This window comes from Lepidothrix coronata, unplaced genomic scaffold (genome assembly GCF_001604755.1).
Source record: "Lepidothrix coronata isolate B3197 unplaced genomic scaffold, Lepidothrix_coronata-1.0 Scaffold48, whole genome shotgun sequence".
NCBI classification, from domain to species: Eukaryota; Metazoa; Chordata; class Aves; order Passeriformes; family Pipridae; genus Lepidothrix; species Lepidothrix coronata.
Window position 1 is genome coordinate 5657807 of NW_016690228.1, and position 6916 is coordinate 5664722.

The following is a 6916-nucleotide window of genomic DNA, read 5'->3' on the forward strand; positions in this document are numbered from 1 at the left end:
GCATTGGGGCAGAAACCTACATCTGAGGTGTTTGAAAAAGGTGTAAATGGCTGGAAGCTTAAAGGAGGAAGGTAAACCAGCAAAGTAACCCTCAAAAATGGCAGTGAGAAGGTAAAGGGCTTGTCAATGATAATTGATAAACAAATTTTCATGCACCAACTTGTATTCATCTGTTGATTTAAGTTGCCTATTGCTAAGAAGCAACGAATATTAATAAAGACATTTGTAGAAATGTTTTCCTCATCTCTTTAACCTCTTCTTCAATTACTGAGCTCATCCAGTACTGGGAGATGGTGAGAAGCTTCCATGGAAATGAGCCAGCAGAAATGTCACGTGAGTACAAACATATCTGCGGTACCTCTACAGTAGCTACGTCTAAAGGGGCTGAAAAAATATCTGAATATTCCAGTTTTTACCAAGGCACATGATCAGTTTTGAACATTCTATAAGGACTTGGCTTTGTCAACAACTTAATGTAAATAAAATGTACATTAATCTAAATGAAATGTACGCTAAGTCAACAATGTCATGATTATTTCTATGGCATTGCCTTCTCAAAGGTTACTGCTACAGCTCAAAGGTAGCCAATTGAAATTTTAGGACAAAATAATCAAGACAGAAGAAGACAAAGGGATAAATGAAAAATCATACTAACTTGTCCTTGTGTAAGGGTGTCATAAATTACAAGAGGAAGCCAGAGAATTTCAGACAAAATTTACAGAGATAATACTTCCCCACCCTCTGGAACTGTGCTGTGCATTAGAGTGCAGAAATGGGAAAGAGAGGAAGGGACACCTCTCTCTCAACTTAACCACAGACGGGTCTCAGCTCATTAGGATTAAAGGGCTTATTTCCTGACTGTCTCTTGGGGAACTTGGACATGTTTTATGGCTAAATACCTGACTTAGAACTGTGTCTAACAGATACATTTTTGTCTTGAACTCATAAAGAAGAATGTTTTCCATTTAGTAGCTCCAGACTGTTGCTCTGGCCATCTGGCAACTATCCGTGTACATACTTAACATTCTATTTTCTTGACTTAATGAAAGGAACTATTTGCATAGTAGATTTCTAAGTACATCAGTAATATTTTAATGTGCAAATATAATTTCAAAAGTAACGTGTAAAGAAAAATATCCAATGAAGTGTTCAACGTGCTGGCATTTATAGACAGATTTTTTTAAAAAAACTACCATACTTATTTCTACGGACTACAGTTCTTCAACGTGATGAAGACCTCATGGATTTCAAAGACACGGTACATTAGTAACAAGGCAGGACACAATTTTTAACATGCAAATAGTATTAAAAACTCACAGCAAGCTTTTCAATATGGTAGAATTTACAGAAAGATTTTTTTAATGTCATATTTATTCATATGGACTAAGGTAACATCAAGATCTTCAAAGTATAAAGACTTCATTATGGCAGGTGTTGAAAAAGATATACTGTCAGAGAAATCAGATAATTGGAAATGAAGTAATATAGTGCATGTCACCTGGAAGAGTTCTCAAGACACAATCCAGCCTCCTGCTCAAAGTGATATTATAGACAACACCATGCCAGGTCAGCGAGGGTTTTGTATAAATTCTTGAAAATCTCCAACAATAGAGATGCTACATCCCTCTAGAAATTAAAAGTTTTTCTTTATATTTAATCTGAACATCATGTGTTGCAATTAGTCACCATTGTCTCTTTTTCAAGATACCAAATGTCATTGCCACTGCCACAAATTAAGCTTCACAGTCTCCTATCTGCATATGGAGAAAACTTCCTTCACTGAATGCTGATTGCAATATGGCAAAGAAACATGTTTTCTTGAAATTAAGTTTCTGCTGGAGGATACTTAAAGTCTCACTGGAGAATGTAAAAATCTCTAAAGATGAGAGCTGAAGTTGAAAGATCAAATATTGGACTCGATGATCCTTATGGGTCCCTTCAATTTTGAGATATTCTATATAGGGATGGCTCTGCCTGTGAATGTCCATCTCCTCATTAGAGGCTTTGAGCTTTTGCTTTTTTATGGCAGCAGAGTACATACACTGGACAGTTTTCAAGTACCTACACAATACGTTAAGAAACTGGGGCCAGGATTAGAAAATTTATATCTACAGCAAACCTCCTTTACTGTTCTACTAATCCCTGTCATACCATATTTAGAAGTATACAGCTCCAGCCTAATACTACCAAGACTGAAGGTCTACAAGTCAAAGGATGCTTCACGTTTAGATTCAGGTTGTAGAAACGAGTGTGACATTCTAAACATTAGGTTTGAAATTCAGCCTCCTCTTAACTTCATTACTGTTGCTTTGATGAGAGTGTCCATCTCTGAGTGTAGTCAATGGAGACTACTGAGTGAATCAGTTGTTGAAACATAGGTTCTGAGTTCATGTCAGGTGGTAGTGTATCCTACCAGGCACTTCCAGACAGACATTCTTTTCCCCTCCTAAGGGCCAGAGCCCGAGGAGCAGCTCCATGTGGCAGCAGTAACTGCTTTATTGCCCCCAGATTCCTCCTTTCCTCCTCCCTGCCCTCATGTCTGCCCTGCAGCTGCTCCTGTATTGCTGCAACTGCCTATACAGCTTCTCAGTGATCCAGGCTGGGAAAATGACCCAGGTTAAAAACAGCAGCTTGGGTTTTTTTTTGTCAGGTTATTCTTAATCCAGGCCCTGGATTGTACAAACAGTGAGAACTTAACCCCAATCCCACACTATGGACACAGCCCCCAGTAATTTTTATTTTATGCAAGATGTTGCTCCTTCAGTAAACTGCCATCTTGAAATTATATGTATTTATTCCCTTTATTCTCATGGACAACATCATGAGTGTCAGCAATTTTCCTGTCACTTGCGTCTCTTGACTAACTTCTCACAAACACTCATTAGTCTGAGCTGTGACTGCCTCGTAAAGCCTCAAAGCATCTGAGACAGTTTCCTGAGAGAAGAAGCAAGAAGTGAATGCAGTATCCAACTTTAAGAATTTACTGGACTGAAAAGCAAACAGCAAAATTACTCCCAATTTAGCACTAAACTGAAAAGTGTAGAAAGATGTGGGTAAAAACTGAAAATAAAGGCCTTTGACCCTTTCCATTGTAGGTTAAAGACACTGAAAGGCATTGTTGTTGTTTTAAATTAAGCTTTCTATCAGCTTGCTTGCCGTATTAGGACTTCAGATCTTCTCAGTTCTGTGAACTGTAAGCTAAAAGTTGATTCTGGGCCCATTGAAGCAACTAGCAAAACACCAGATGACAGATATTTTAACACAGAGCCTCTGGAAAACAGTTGAGATTAGTTTGTCAAACAGATTTCCCCACTTGAAAATGCCTCAAAATCTTCTTTATAAATGTTCTTTATAAATGTTGCTTAAAGAAGACCAATATAAATTCTGATTCAAAAAGAGGGAAATACTTAAATACCTTTGTTTTCCCATATGTGTAAAACATAGGAGAAAAGATATGTTAAGTGTTTACCAGTTTGTACCTTTACACCCTAAGAGAGGTTGGTTCCCTCGATACACCTGAGCTGTCAAAGTTTCCAGCAAAACAGAATACTTCAGGTATTTAATTCTTGATATGAATTCAAAAGCTTTTAAAAGAGAAAACTGACTCATTTTAGTTCATGCCTGCATGTACACTCACACTGCAATGAATCAAGAAAGTATACATGAAAAGAAACTAAGTAAAAGTAGAAAAGAGTAAGTTTCAGTGAATGTTATTTAAAACAGCAATTGCTCACCTCAGCTTTACAGAGACATAATGCATCCTACAGGCACCCATCAGTCAACTGCTTGTACCTACATCTCATTCACTGTCAAACAATAGAAAACAAAACAAATCAAGGGTTTTTTTGAACTTATAATTAAATACAACATCTGTATTAAGTTCATAAAGGTACTCTCATATGTATGTATGACGTCTTGAATTATTCAGATCCTGGGCTAATATTATTTAGAATACCTTTATTGCAGTCAGCAGGACAGTGCAATTTACAGTTTACTTATCCCGCATCCTCTAATTTGTAGCAACTTTGTGCAGCTGAGATGTCTGGGGTTCTAGCTGTGTGCTTGAGTGCCAATTTAAATAATTCATTTTATTCTTTATTTTCTCAGAATTCAGGAAAAGATACTCTGCCTGCTTACAGGAAACAGAAATTTCAACTTTATTCCATTGCAAGTGTAAAGGACTTTCAGCTGACAGAAGAGAAAAAAATTAAAATTGCTACTTCCAGAGCAGTAAATGGAGCATGGTCAGCAATCCCTGGCACTAATACTACTCCAATGGTATGAAATCATAACTACCCAGACTGTTAAGATTGCTCAAAACAGCAAAAATCCCTGGACCCATGCTATTTCTCAAACCACAAGTTTTGGATTACCTGGGAGACTTAGAGTAACCTAAACAAAAAGCCCTACAGGAAGCATTGTAGTAGCAGAGTGTGACAAGCACGTGTCCTACATGCCCCAGTAGTGTTTGTTTGCCAGATTACGGATCTCCAATTCTCATTCAACAAATTCAACAGATAAAATCTGTGGATCGTTAAAAAAAAATTAGGTTTGTTGTGTTTTAATGAATACGGTTGAAATATCAAAACCAAACATTTTTCCTTCAACTGAAGTTAAAATTTCCTCCACTTCAGTTTTTAGCACTGAGGAAAGCAATATTCATAGCACCTCATAGATTCAGAGGCATGTTTTGTACAGGACATACCCATACTGGATCTGCAAAGTCTTGGATCTATAAGAGTTGGAGGAAAAGTTGAAAAATTTATAATTTTTTCCCAATGAAGAAGAGGAAAAGAATTTTGAAGATAAAAAGTGAACATGAATTGCTATTCAGTATTTTCAGGACTGTCTAGGTTAGTTAAACGCGAGATTTCAGCAACAGTATTATGTTTCTATCTTCCCTACAAAAAATTAAAGTAGATCAATGCCTTATATTATTACTTCAAAGATTTTCAAACACTGTTCTATGAAGAAAATATTGAAGCAGCTCAAGGTTACTCTAATATCAATGACTATTTTTAGCATCCTTTTTTGTTCAGATGCTGAGTCTTCTAAGTATTTAAAAAAGGACCATGTTCCTCACATTGCCTTGAAATGCGTCATTCCTCATAATAGTATAAAGAAGCATTAATAAATCAAATCTCAGCTGGTTTCAGCAAGGAACTTTATTATGTTTTTATTTCAAAATTCAAAAATGTGGCACCCCAAAACAATATTAATTTTATAAATATTTTCATAGCTTTGTACAAGCCTGTAGTTCCTCAGATAGAGCTCTGCTAATTCCCTAATTTTTATCAGGCCTGTTCCAGTACTGGCTTTTGTGAGATCTTTAGGAAAAAAAAGATTAAAACAGTTTTTCGGGAAAAGACTTAGCAAAAGGCTTACAGTGGCTGGAAAGGATTGTAGAAATTACATTTTCTCACTAGTGGATGATTCCAGTTTACAGAAACAGTATTTGAACTTGGTTACAGCAGAGTAATATAAATCTGCACTGAAATCTAAGGAAGTTTCGGAGTCAGAAAGCTATTGGTTATTTTTGCCAAAGGGTTTATGTGCTGAGAGGAGGACAGAGTGCAACAGGATTTTAGCTGACAGGTTAGAGGAAACACTCTAAACTGAGGCTGAAGTCAGCTTCGCGGATCACCACACAGTGGTGTTGCTCAGGGCCTTTCAGTAAGCTGTCAGGTGTCACCTTGTAAGAAGGCAGTTCTTGCCCCTTTTTCTTTGTGTTAGAAGTCTACCACAGAACCTCCTCCTTCTGGAGGCAAATCCCCTTCTGTTCCCCAGCCTGCCATTATTCACAACCAGACCGCCTTCAATGGTTCTTACACTGACATAGTTCATTCATCTCGTGTAGTCCTTCCCCATCTTAATTTCTATGAAGAACAATCTTCATTCCTGGCTTCATTCTCCCAGACTGTAACCCAAGTTTCTTTTGTCTGCTCCCTACACAGGCTTTCCATGCCTCCAGTAATATTAGTGTCCCCTTGCTAAACTATTATAATCTGACCTCGTTTGCTTTGAAAGCCATTAACCAGACCTGAGAACAGGACATGAAATGTGACAGTGCTTCACAGGGCATAACATTAATATTCTGCTCCGTACATCTTATGTGATACACTACTACTGTTACTGGTGGATCATTGCACATTTGAACTCCTAACTGTACTCTGACAACTGTCAAAGTCCCACATAAGAAATTCTTATTGTTAGTTCCTGTGCATCCAAACTTTCATTTTAGCCATGGTTTTTTCAAAATGTTGAAGTTTCAACATCCTCCCAGTGAATTCTTTTATGAAGGATATGCCTCCTGCGTGTGTGTTCTAACATTTGTTTGCCAGTGGAAATACTGAAATGGTTTCAAAGGTGAGTCATAAGAAAATGGTCTTGAAATCTCAAAATGCTGTATGTTATCTTCTCTTCAGCCAGCTCAACACCTACCTCAAAATTCTTGTACTTATCCCCATCATTTCCACCTAATTACTAATTTTTCAAGAAGCACTCTATCAAATGTGTTGAAGTAATCCAGATAGATAAGATCTATCATAATATTTTGACTAGAAAATAAGCTCTCATATCACAGAAAGTTATCAGATTAGTCTGGCACATAAAACTCTGACAAATCTGCATAGCACTTTACAACATCCTTTAACATTCGTTAATTATTCTCACTTTCAAGATATTTCCTAAATCTTTTCATGCTGTTCAGAAAAAAATAATTTGTGAGAGCAAATGCAACTGCCTAGATCACTTCCTTACCTTATTTATAAGCATTACTTCTCCTTTTAAATCTAATACGGTACTCTCTCCCTATATCTGTTGTCTGTACCTGCAGCCAGACTGAAATGTGATATGCAACTTCACTGGAAATCCTGGAGCTAACATTCCCCAGGGAGATGAATATGGTGAGTTTCAG